Source organism: Pituophis catenifer, unplaced genomic scaffold (assembly GCF_029215685.1).
Source record: "Pituophis catenifer annectens isolate HBS135680 unplaced genomic scaffold, rPitCat1.0.hap2 SCAF_8, whole genome shotgun sequence".
Taxonomy (NCBI): Eukaryota; Metazoa; Chordata; class Lepidosauria; order Squamata; family Colubridae; genus Pituophis; species Pituophis catenifer.
In genome coordinates this window covers 25410213-25423158 of record NW_027256888.1, presented here as the reverse complement: position 1 = coordinate 25423158, position 12946 = coordinate 25410213, and the positions used below count along the sequence as shown (strand labels likewise).

Genomic DNA, 12946 nt, shown 5'->3' with positions numbered 1-12946 from the left:
TGGATATATCCCTAAAAGGGTAGAAGCGACATTTCGACAGAATCCCATCTGCCATCATCAGGAATACAATTACACCCCTTGCAAGGTCGTGCTGAGGATTTTGCGCATTATCTGCACGATAAAGTCGCTCAGATTCGGGAAGGCTTGGACTCCGACTGGGTAGGTACGGGCGGGTTGTCCGAGGTCTGTCTTGAGACGGTTATCTGGGATGAGTTTGACCCTGTGACTCCCGAGGACGTGGACAGGATGCTGGGGAGGTTGAACGCAACCACATGTTTATTGGACCCGTGTCCCTCCTGGTTGGTGCTGGCTACCCGGGAGGTTACACGAGGCTGGCTCCAGAGGATTATAAATGCTTCCTTGAGTGAGGGGTTCTTGCCTCCCGCCTTGAAAGAGGCGGTGGTGAGGCCCCTCCTCAAGAAGCCCTCTCTGGACCCAGCTGTTTTAGCAAACTATCGTCCAGTTTCCAACCTTCGCTTTCTGGCGAAGGTTGTTGAGAGTGTGGTTGCGCGACAGCTCCCCCAGTACCTGGAGGAAACCGTCTATCTAGATCCGTTCCAGTCCGGCTTCAGGCCCGGGTACAGCACGGAAACGGCATTGGTCGCGTTGGTTGATGATCTCTGGAGGGCTCGGGACAGAGGTTGCTCCTCTGTTCTGGTCCTATTAGACCTCTCAGCGGCTTTTGATACCATCGACCATGGTATCATGCTGCGCCGGTTGGAGGGGTTGGGAGTGGGAGGCACTGTTTTACGGTGGTTCTCCTCCTATCTCTCCGACAGGTCGCAGTCTGTGTTGGCTGGAGGGCAGAGGTCGACCTCAAGGCACTTGGTTTGTGGGGTGCCACAAGGGTCGGTCCTCTCGCCTCTCCTGTTCAACATTTATGTGAAGCCGCTGGGCGAGATCATCCGTGGTTTTGGGGTGCAGTGCCATCTGTACGCTGATGACACCCAGCTGTACATCTCCACCCCAGACCACCCCAACGATGCCCTTGAAGTGATGTCCCGGTGCCTGGAGGCGGTGCGGGTCTGGATGGGGCGGAACAGGCTCCGACTCAATCCCTCCAAGACTGAGTGGCTGTGGCTGCCGGCGTCCCGATATAGTCAGCTGGTGCCATCGCTGACTATTGGGGGCGAGACATTGGCCCCCACGGAGAGGGTGCGTAACTTGGGTGTCCTCCTGGACGCACGGCTGTCCTTAGAAGAGCATTTGACGGCCGGGGCCAGGGGGGCTTTCTATCAGGTCCGCCTGATACGCCAGTTGCGCCCCTTTCTGGATCGGGACTCCCTATGCACGGTCACTCATGCCCTCGTTACTTCCCGCCTTGACTACTGTAATGCTCTCTACATGGGGCTCCCCTTGAGGAGCACTCGGAGGCTCCAACTGGTGCAGAATGCGGCCGCGCGGGTACTTATGGGGGCGGCATGGCGCTCCCACGTGACACCTCTCCTGCGCGAGCTGCATTGGCTTCCAGTGGTCTTCCGAGTGCGCTTCAAGGTGTTGGTTCTCATCTTCAAAGCGCTCCATGGCTTAGGACCCAGTTATTTACGAGACCACCTTCTGCCTCCGATAACCTCCCACCGGCCAACACGCTCCCACAGAGAGGGTCTCCTCAGGGTGCCGTCTGTCAGGCAATGTCGGCTGGCGACCCCCCGGGGAAGAGCCTTCTCTGTGGGGGCACCCGCCCTCTGGAATGAGCTGCCCCCAGGGATACGACTAATCCCGGATCTCCGGACCTTCCACCGGGCCCTGAAGACGTTTTTATTTCAGCAAGCCGGGCTGGGTTAAAAAATTTTTAATTGGTGAATTTTATGGGTAACGGGGTTTTAAATTGGAGAAGCCTAAGATAATTTAATTCTGTTTTAATGTATTTTAATATTTGTATTGTGTGTTTTTAATTTTGGCTGTTCACCGCCCCGAGTCCTTCGGGAGAGGGGGCGGTATAAAAATTTAATAAATAAATAAATAAATAAATAACACGGGAAGAAACCCGAAATATTAACTATACACACATACATACCCGTGAAAACTTACATAAACATATATATATATATATATATATATATATATTATAAAAAGATAATATAAGGTAGTGCACCGAAATCCACAAAATATTTAAAAGTATTTTAAAATTAAAAAACTATGTAAAAAAACATTGCAGTCTCCGACTACTTGTAATCCGCAAAAGAAGGTAGTATGATAATTGTGGCTCAGGGCAATAAAAGCTTACCATCCAAGCAATAAAAATTTATGATCCGGCAGTAAAACTTTACAATAAACAACTAAAACGATCACTCAGTTTTCTCAGGATCATTCAATATATATAAAAAATTGTGTTCAATTTATTCATAATTATTTAGTTAGTAAAGACTGGAATCCTTATAAATCCTTATGAATATGCTGAGAGAAAAAGAAAAAAAAACACCATTGCAAACAGATCTGCACTTAATTCATTAGAGAGAGAGAGCAATTATTTTATCCTTCTTTTCCTAACTGATTTTTCTAATCAAAATAAATAGAAGAAACGAGCAAAATTGCAGGATTACAAACAGCAAGTAAATCTCCAATCCTGAATAGCAAGAGTCAGCAATGTTTCCACTCTGGATGTCTTTCCAAAAGTAGCTAGTTTCTAGTGGTTTTACAATCTTCTAAGACTTTAAAGAAGGCATTTTTTAAAATTGGGAAATAGATGCCTTGTGAAGATCTCATGGATGCAGAAATGTACAAAGCAAATCAATTGCCTGGTGCAAGGTGTGTCTGGCAATCCATTTGATCCAGATTCTGTTTATTTTTATTTATTGGGGGAGGGGAGTTTAGTATCCTAAAATAGGGCTAACATTGGGGGTTTTTTGTTTGAGGAAGAACTAAAACTCAGTGTACATGCATATATTTATAGCCATCTCCTTGAAATTGCCTGCGAAATTTCATTCTGTCATTCTGTCAGCGCAATGTATTCTTCAGTGGAAAGCAATAACTAACTCTGTGGGGGCACCCATCCTCTGGAATGAATTGCCCCCGGAGATACGGATGATCCCTGACCTACGCACCTTTCGACGTGCCCTCAAGAGGTTATTGTTCCAACAAGCTAGGCTGGCCTAAATATTAATTTTAATGGGTTGCTTTTTTGTTTTTAATGATGTCGGAGCCAAATTATTTAATATGTTTTTAAATTGTTTTTAAATTTTATATATGTGTTTGTTTTATCTTGGCTGTGCACCACCCTGAGTCCTTCTGGAGAAGGGCAGTATAAAAATTAGATTAAATAAATAAATAAATAAATAAATAAATAAATAAATAAATAAATAAATAAATAAATAAATAAGAAAGAACTAAATCTGCAAGTAGGGGCTGTGTATATTGAAACTATACAAGAAAAATATGACAAAAATCCTACCTACTTGGTGACAGATCACCTCCTGCTTATTTCATCCTTCCTCCTCTTCTCAAATTTAATGAAAGAGACTACAACAAGAATATTGATGACAGTGATAAAAAGGAATCAAAACTTTTAATAGAATAGAAAAAGATCCATGCAATATTAATACACAGCTAGATTAGCCCTTTAACATATTAAAAATCTAGATCATGTATAAACATACTGCTCTGTTCTCTTATTTCTCCAATATAAAGCTTTCTTGAAAATCAATGAATCCTCTCTGTGTCTGGATTGTTCTTTTCTTTCTCCCTATTTAGATTATTTTTGTCAGCTTTGGAAGCCATATTAGGCCGGAAGTTTCCATGCTGCCACCATCTCATGTGTGGGAAAGTAGGAGGGGGGATTTAATAGAGGGGTTGTCTTTAGACATAATAGCATCCTTCCTGTCAGTCAAGGTCAGGACAATCCTGCATCTGGAGAAGGAGTGGTCAGAGTGATGTCTCAAGATTGGATGGCTGGTGATTGGAGCATGTGATCATCTGAGGAGTGAGGGGATGGTTTTGGGGGTTTTGATCTACTGAGGAAAAACCCGGACCTCTCAGATTCGGGTTTTCCCAGATGTGCCAGTTTACCTATTCTAGTAAATAGATTGTGTTGTTTTTTAATGTGAACTTCTTGCAAGCAGATTATATCTAACTTTAGTTTTTCTAGTTTACTAAAAGTCCTTTTCCTTTTTATTGCCAAATTCAATCCATTTAGTTTAGTTTAGTTTAGTTTAGTTTAGTTTAGTTTAGTTTAGTTTAGTTTAGTTTAGTTTAGTTTAGTTTAGTTTAGTTTATTTGATTTGTATACCGCCCTACTCCCGAAGGACTCAGGGCGGTGAACAGCCAACAATAAAATACATAAAATACATAAATTTATGTATACATAACATAATTAACATAATTTATGTTAATTGACATTAATTTTATTTCTTCTTCCATAGTTTTACTTATAGATTGGTTTTGTTGTTCTAGTCGCTCTTATCTCTCTTAGTTCTTTTGACTTCCCTCCTTCTCTTTTTGCTATTTCCTCCAGATCTCTTTCATCTTCTTTTTGTTGTATATTTCTCTCTCCTGTAGCTTCCTCTTGGCATCTGTCCTCTCTCTCATCTCTTATTCTCTTCCTCTTGTGGCCCAAAGTAGTGCTCATAGAATTTTTCTGCTTTTTCTATGGAATCCAGCCTATGTCTTTGCTCCCTCCGGTATTCCCTCTGGTATCAGCCATATAAAATTCACTCCATTTTTAATTAGTTGTTTTGTCAGGAATTGGTATCCTTGCCTTATTTCTCTAACTCTTCTCAGAATCTGTTTTAAGACTACTATTTCTTTCCCTTTATTTTAAAGGGATATTTTAAAGGATCATCTCTCACTCTTTGTAGAATCTCTGCTTTCATTGCTTTTTTAGTGAATCTCACATGTATCTCTCTGGGAAGCCTTTTTCTTGTTGCATATCTGGTATGAACTCTAAATATTTCATCAATCTCCACAAGAATTTTTTCTTTGGTCGCCTCTAAAGTATCTGTCAACAGCTCTGCCAATATCTCTGCTAGATTTTCTCCTTTTTCTTCCTCAATATTCTGAAAACGCAAGTAATAATCAGCCCTGTCCATCTCTAATGATATTGTTCTTTCTTTATTTTTATCTGCCAATGTGAGTCTGTAATCAACTTCTTCCACTCTTTTTTCTGTTTGTTCAGCTTTCTCTTCTACTTTCTGCATGCGTTGTTCATTATTTGCCATCATTTGTTGAATATTCTCTACTTTATCCTCTACTTTCCCTATTCTTTCCTTAAAGTCATCATACAGTGCTTGGATCATAACTTTTAATTCTGCCTGCATCACGTTTGTTTTCTCTTGCTGTAACATAACATCCAAGGACTTCTGACCTGATGGGCTAGATGTTGCGGATGCTGCTGCTGAAGATCATGCAGATGGTGCTTTCCTCATTTTGAACTATTTTAATATTTATAATCCACAAAAAGTAAAGGGTAATCCAAGCAGGGGGGGATTAAATAAATAAATAAAAAGTTGTAATCCAAAGGTTATCAATCTTTTAACCCCATCATTGTTGTTGCTTTTCTTCAGGTTCCTCAAACCCTAATCCTTTCTTGCCAAAAAAAGAATGATGATGAGTTGGTAAATTGTAATCCACATAGGCCCACCAAGCCCTAAAATTTAACCACCAGTTATTTTATATCCACAAATAGAGAGTTCACAGAGCAGAAGAAAAATAAGAAAAAGGGAAGTGTTTTGCTGTTGTCAGCTTCTATTTTGCTTTGTCTGTTATGTTTCCATTTGAGTTCCAAGAGCTACACTGTTTAAGAATAGAAAGTCTCAGTGTTTCACTCTCTATCTCAGTTATTCAGTCTAAGCAACATATAGCACAAGAATTATTTATCTAGCAGTCAGTTCTTATCTTCAGTCTCACAATCTCTCTAGGTTATGTATTTTATATGCTTTTTCCTCTTTCTCCCTTGTACCTCTCAGCTTCCACTTCTGCCTGTAGGTGGCTTCTCCCTTTTTCTTTCTCCTTTTGTATAGTCTGCTCCGGTTCACAATTTATAAAAATAGAATAAAAAAGAAAATTTTGTATATCCAAATTGTGTAGTATCCAAAAGCTTCTAAATTAATCAGTATTGTATTTGAGGTACCCAGTCAGGCTTCCAAGTTGCAAAGTTTTTCACTCTTTTTTTAAAAAAAGTTCTTTTGCTTGACTTCCCTTTTTAAAAATGGCTCTTAAGCTTTCCTCACCACTTTTCTCAGGAGGTGGAAAAAAGTGGGTATCAGCTTTTCGGAAGCCATATTAGGCCAGAAGCGTCCATGCTGCCACCTTCTCATGTGTGGGAAAGCAGGAGGGGGGATTTAATAGAGGGGTTGTTGGTAGACATAATAGCATTCTTCCTGTCTGCCAAGGTCAGGGCGATCCGGCATCTGGAGAAGGAGTGGTCGGAGTGCTGAGTCGAGATGGGACGGACGTTGATTGGAGCATGTGATCAACTGAGGAGTGACTGAGGAGTGAGGGGATGGTTTGGGGGGTTTTGATTTACTGAGAGAAAACCTGGGCCTTTCAGATTCGGGTTTTCCCAGATGTGCCAGTTTACCTATTCTAGTAAAGAGAACTTTGGAAAATGCTTGCTTCCACATCTTTATTCGGAGTTGGGGTCTTCTGGAATGCTGACAGTGGGACCTTTTGGGTCCCACTTTCACCCAGATGTTTCCCAGGGGACTCTTTCTTCAATTAAAGTTAAAAATTAAAAGTCTCTGTTAGGATATGGTTTGAGCCTAACTAAGTTGTCCAGGCAATATACGTGTACTGTAACTTTAATCTGTAAATGTATTATGTTACTTTAAAGGTATTCATTGTAATGCTGAGTCATGCTGTAATTAGGTAATGACTGGTTGTGAGAGTATTTAAGCAAGGTACTGTAACGTATTCAGTTTGATGATGAAGCTGCTATGATAAACTACCATTGAGAGGAGTTGTTATCTGCTAATCATCGTTTGATGGATCTGCTACCATCGTGGTTTGTGAACCAGAGTGAGTTTGTTATTCTAACCAACTACTGTTTGTTGAGTAAGAAGATATCTGTAACTACTGGACTGATTTACTGGCAAAGACTTGGAATTTGTTTAAAGACTATGAGACTGTTTTTCTACTATAAAGTAAGCTTTTGATAAACCAGTTTGCATAATTCTTATTCATCGCTCTCAGCAATGTTTCCTTGTGCATTTACTCTGCTGGTTGGTAACACAACACCAATATCCTTAACAGTCTCTCACCCAGATTGATCACACTGTCATTCAAGCTTCCACGCTTCTTTTCCATTGGCTGTCACAGCAGTCCGGCATGTAATGGCCATCTTTTCCTCCCCATTGAATTTGAGAGCCTTCTCCGGATCAATCAGGGAGATTGCAGGCTCCCTGAGATCAGCAGAGTGTGCTCTCTTTATTCATCACCCCTCCAAGGTGATTTAGGTCCCTCCAGATCTCCCAGCAGCTTGGATTTCAGTGCAATCCCACGGAGCCCCATGAAATGCGTCATATCGCCATGATGTCAGCCATACCCCTCCTAAATAAGGAGAAATTTTCTGACAGTGAGAACAATCAACCAATGGAACAGCATGCCTTCAGAAATTGTAGGAGTTTCATCACTGGAAGAGACTGGACTGCCATCTGTCAGAAATGGTGCAGGGTCTCCTGTTTGGGCAGGGGGTTGGACTAGATGACCTACAAGGTCCTTCCAACTATGTTTGTTTGAATCTGTCTGTTTGAATTTGAGCCAGATCGAACTACTGGCTGTGAGCAGAGTTAGCCTGCAATACTGCATTCTAACCACTGTGCCTTAAACTCTTAAACTATTTATTATCAGTGAGATTGACTTGCATAATTTTAAAATAAGAAGTTGGGCCTTGGACTTTCACCTCGTATATCAGGACTATATACTCTACTTCACAACACTTTAGAGAAATTTTCCTTTTTAAAAAAGATTTTTAGTAATAAAAAATAACACTAGAAATATGCAAAAATGGGAGCACTTGTAGAAAATGTGTATTGTCTTTGGGTCCTGATCATATTGACAACAGGAGGAAAACATTAACTATATCCTAGGCTTTCTCTTTTCCCTTCCTCCTCCTCCCTTGATATCCAGGTTATGCCTTCCTCCTTTTCCAAGAGGAGAGCTCTGTTCAAGCTCTGATTGATGCTTGCCTTGAAGAAGATGGAAAGCTTTATTTGTGTGTTTCCAGCCCTACTATCAAGGATAAGCCTGTAAGTTAAAAAAAAAAAGCTATAGCAGGAATGTCAAACTCACATCATCATGTCGTCACGTGATGTATCACAACTCCCCCCCCTTTGCTAAAACAGGGGTGGGCATAGCCAGCATGTGATGCATCTGGGCTGTGGGCCGTGAATTTGTCACCCCTGGATTATAGGAAGAGAAACCTGAGTACTTTTAAAAAGCTTCCAGAACAAGTTGTAATATATCTGAAGACTTTTTCTTAGTGGATGGTGATTCAAACAGCTTAAAATGAAATTTAATTTAATTTTATTTTATCATCAAAAATTTAATGTAATTACTAAAATGAGTGAACACATTTCATTTGCCCCAATGAATAAAATGGGGAGAATTTAAGCAACATTGTTGTGCAAAAAAGGGAGCTAATCCACCAACCATCTTGCCCCCCCCCAAAAAAAATAAAGTTTTTTTTCCTCTTTTCTCTTTCTATTATGGGTTACTGGCATCTTATATGGATTCATAATGGCAGTGCCTCATAAATGCATTTACAGTCATGCAACTGCTTTGCTTTAATAGGTTCAGATCCGCCCCTGGAACTTAAGTGATAGTGACTTCGTAATGGATGGTTCACAGCCTTTGGATCCATTTTTGTTGTTGGTGTTCCCAGGCCGTTACGAGCTGGTAAGTGTTAAACCAAAGTGCCACAATCTTCCGGTGTGTTTTTTTAAAACTGGGGCTAGGACTGAGAAGAATCACACTTTACAAATTTCCCCAAAAGTTCAAACCAGAGTCCAGTGGACAATTCTAGAAAAACCCTGATGTTTTTGGGCAGCTGAGGCCCAAAGAGCAGGGAGGCAACCTCTCACTGTAGATTTATATACATTACAATATATGTTTGATCAATGCAGCAGAATAATTGATTGGCTTTAAACCAATTTTGTTGTATACATGATGTACAATGACAATAAAGGCTATACTACTATAAACCAGTGTGTGTATTAATGAAGCCAGTATGGCTAGGTATGACTGAGACAGTACAAATGCTATTGTTTATTGAGTTATACAAAAACAGGCCTTTTTCTCTAGAGAGGTACTTTTCTATATGTGTCATCTAATGGTCTTGCTTCCTGTTTTCATTATCCCCTTTAGTCTGTATTAATTAACATTCTTTAGTATCTAAATGTTTTATGGTTGAGTCAACAATTTATTACCCTGGGAAATAATTTGGGGGTGGGGTATCTATCCTAATGCAATTTTCCCAGTTCATTGCCGTTTATCCTAAATAAATTTCAGTCCATCTACCAAACAAAACAATGAGAGAACCCTGCAATCCAATAAAGACTTTTCATTGGAAACAAATAATGAATCAACCAGATTCAAAACTACAGGTGGCACGCCATTGCCTAGCTCAGCTCCACCACACATTTGCGTGTGCCGCCAGCTGATTTTTGGGTCTCTGGTGCAAGGGCAGGGCACATGTGGGAGATGTCCGCGCATGCGCAGGGGTCTCATGTGCATGCGCAGGGCAGGAGGGGGTCTCGTGCGTATGTCCGGGGGTGGGGGGAGTGCGGAGGGTTGTACATGCATGAGCAAGGAGTGCAGGGGGGTCGCACGCATATGTGTGGGGGTGGGGGGAGTGTGTGGGTTGCTCATGTGGGGGAGCATGGGGTTGTGCGCGCATACGCGGGAGCAGGGCGTGCGGGGGGTATTGCATTACGGGTGTGGGCACGCATGCGCGAGACCCCCCTGTGCTCTCCCCAGTTTTGGCACATGACGGCAAAAAGGTTAGCCACCACTGTACTAGTACAACAAATTGGCAAATGTTGTAGTATGCTAGAATCTTCTACTTATTCTTTAATAGCAATAGCAATAGCACTTAGACTTATATACCACTTTACAGCCCTCTCTAAACTGTTTTACAGAGTCAGTATATTGCCAATAATCTGGGTCCTCATTTTACCAACCTTGGAAGGATAGAAGACTGAGTCAATCTTGAGCCTGGTGAGATTTGAACTGCCAAATTACAGGCAGCCAGTAATAAGCAGAAGTAGCCTGCAGTACTGCATTCTAACCACTGTGCCACCACGGCTCAATTTACCTCTAGCTGCTGGCAGGAGTTCCTAAAGATGTTAGGCACCCTTCACCCTCAAACTAATGGAGGCTGTGAGATCTATCGCACCTCTGCAGGCTTGTGTCCTCTTTGGAAAAGGCTTTTCCATGGACACGGAGGCTTCCAGGTACTTGAGATCTATCACGTCCCTGGAGGCCTTTATGCTCCATACAAAAAACCTTTTCCAAAGAGCACAGAAGCCTGCAAGGACACGATAGATCTCACATCCCTGGAAACCTCCTTGCTCCATTCAAAAAGGCTTTTCCAAAGCACACAGAAGCCTGAAGGGGTGCGATCATCCATGGAGGACTCTGCTCTTCACAAAAAGCCTTTTCCAAAGTGCACAGAAGCATATATGAGTACAAGATCTAACCAAAACAGCTTCACCAGCATCTGAGTAGATGACTACTTTTCTGCCACATGGCCCTGAGTTCTGCAGATCTTCTAAATATAAGTAAGCAATTGGTGACAGGATGGATGGACTGGCAAAACAGGCCCAGTGCCTGTACAGGCTCAGGGGGGGGGGGGCGTGGAATAGACAGGGGGCATGTTGCAGCATCTCTGCAGTTGGTTATAAGGACAAAACTGCTGTGATGCTGCAACATTCGTAACTTATGTACTTATGACCATCATAAGTACTTTTGGGGTGTGTGTGCCATGATTTTGAACCACCACTAAGTGAACTGTCGTAACTCAAGGACTACTTGCAAAGGGGGGGGGGATTAAAAAATGTGAAAATAAGGAGATATAGCAATTTCACCAAAATTAATTTGGTTTTGTATTCTCAAAATATAACCAGTGCATAAATTTACTATGTCTAATTAGTACTTAGCAATAGCACTTAGACTTATATAATATTTCATGATGCTTTACAATCCTTTCCAAGCAATTTACAGATTCAGCATATTGTCCCCAACAATCTGGGTCCTCATTTTACCAACCTCAGAAGATGGAAGGCTGAGTCAACCTTGAGCCATCAAACCCCTGGCAGTCGGCAGAAATAGCCTGCAATACTGTATTCTAACCATTGCGCCCCCACGACTAATTAGTGGATGGTCGTACAATTGCACCTCTGCAATAGGTACAGAGGTTTATACTAAGTGGATGATCACAGACTATTTCCTAGCATTACTTCCTAACGGACAGAAGCAGCAGGTGAAGCTAAGCAAAATCATATCAGATACCTGTACAATTAGCACAGCCCCCCCCCCAAGTATGTGTGCTTTCTCCACTTCTCTTCTCTCTATATACAATGACTGCATCTCAAACGATCCATTTGTTAAACTACTAAAGTTTGCAGATGATACAACATTTATTGTTCTCATTCGAGACAATGGTGAATCCACATATAGACGGGAGGTTGAACAACTAGCCTCTTGGTGCGACCAGGACAATCTGGAACTGAACACACTCAAAACCGTAGAAATGATGCTAGACTTTAGGAGAAATAAGATTTTAAATAAGATTTAAGTTTTTATTACAAATTATTACAATAAGAATTGAAAAGACATTGAATGGCAAAGACAAATAACTAATTTAATTTGGTCAAATAAAAGACAGAAGATCAAACTTTATATTCTACAAAATGCAAAAGAATGAGATGGATTAGCAGCATCTAATTTTAAATTATACTCTCGTATTACAGATTGGATTACACCACTGTATAGTTGGATAATATAATATAACATTATAATACTATTATATACTACAATAGGAACAGGATTCCTAGAAAACCTGCAGAAATATCTTTGGTCTAGTACAAATACAAAATCATTTAATTGTACATAGCTTTATTAAAAGTACTGAATGGGACAAATATAAAAAAAGAATAACTCCAGGCTTACTGCCTCTGCCCTCAGTATTAAATATTTATTTTTATGAAGGTGTATATTTAAAAAAACCAGATATTTCAAGAATCTTTCCTTGGAATATCTGAAAAAGCATCATTGATTTTAGTACCTTCAAAATTTTGATCTATCGAAATTACAAAAACAGTATGGAATACTTAGAAATTTGAAATGATCAAATTTGAAAACAATATCTATTAGGGCAATGAGTTGCAACTGAAATGTGAGTCAGAAACTGAACAAGTCAGATTACATGATAGATACAAAATTTAAGTAGGACAATTAATATTCAATGAAGAGAACATCATTTGAAATCCGATATTAAATTTGCTCAAAGAAAACATATACTAGATGTTTTTTATCCCGGCGTCCCAGTATAGTCAGCTGGTTCCATCGCTGACTATTGGGGGCGAGACCTTGGCCCCCTCAGAGAGGGCTCGCAACTTGGGCGTTCTCCTGGATGCACGGCTGTCTTTGGAAGATCACATGACGGCCGTGGCCAGGGGAGCTTTTTATCGGGTTCGCCTGATTTTTATTTTTTTTTTTTTAATTTGATTTATATGCCGCCCTTCTCCGGAGACTCAGGGCGGCTTACAGTGCATTAAGCAATAGCCTTCATCCTTTTGTATATTTATACAAAGTCAGCTTATTGCCCCCACAAACTGGGTCCTCATTTAACCTACCTTAGAAAGGATGGAAGGCTGAGTCAACCTTGAGCCTTGGAGAGATTCGAACCAGCAGTAAATTGCAGGCAGCTGTGTTAATAACAGGGTGCTTTAAACCACTGTAGTACCAAGGCCTGATGCACTAGTTGTGTCCCTTTCTGGACAGGGATGCCCTG

The 12946-nt window shown here is 41.1% G+C and overlaps 1 pseudogene; it reads left to right on the top strand.

Moving 5' to 3' along the window:
* LOC139320701 (cytoplasmic polyadenylation element-binding protein 2-like) overlaps positions 1 to 12946 on the top strand; it is a 45403-nt pseudogene that overhangs the window by 26477 nt on the left and 5980 nt on the right.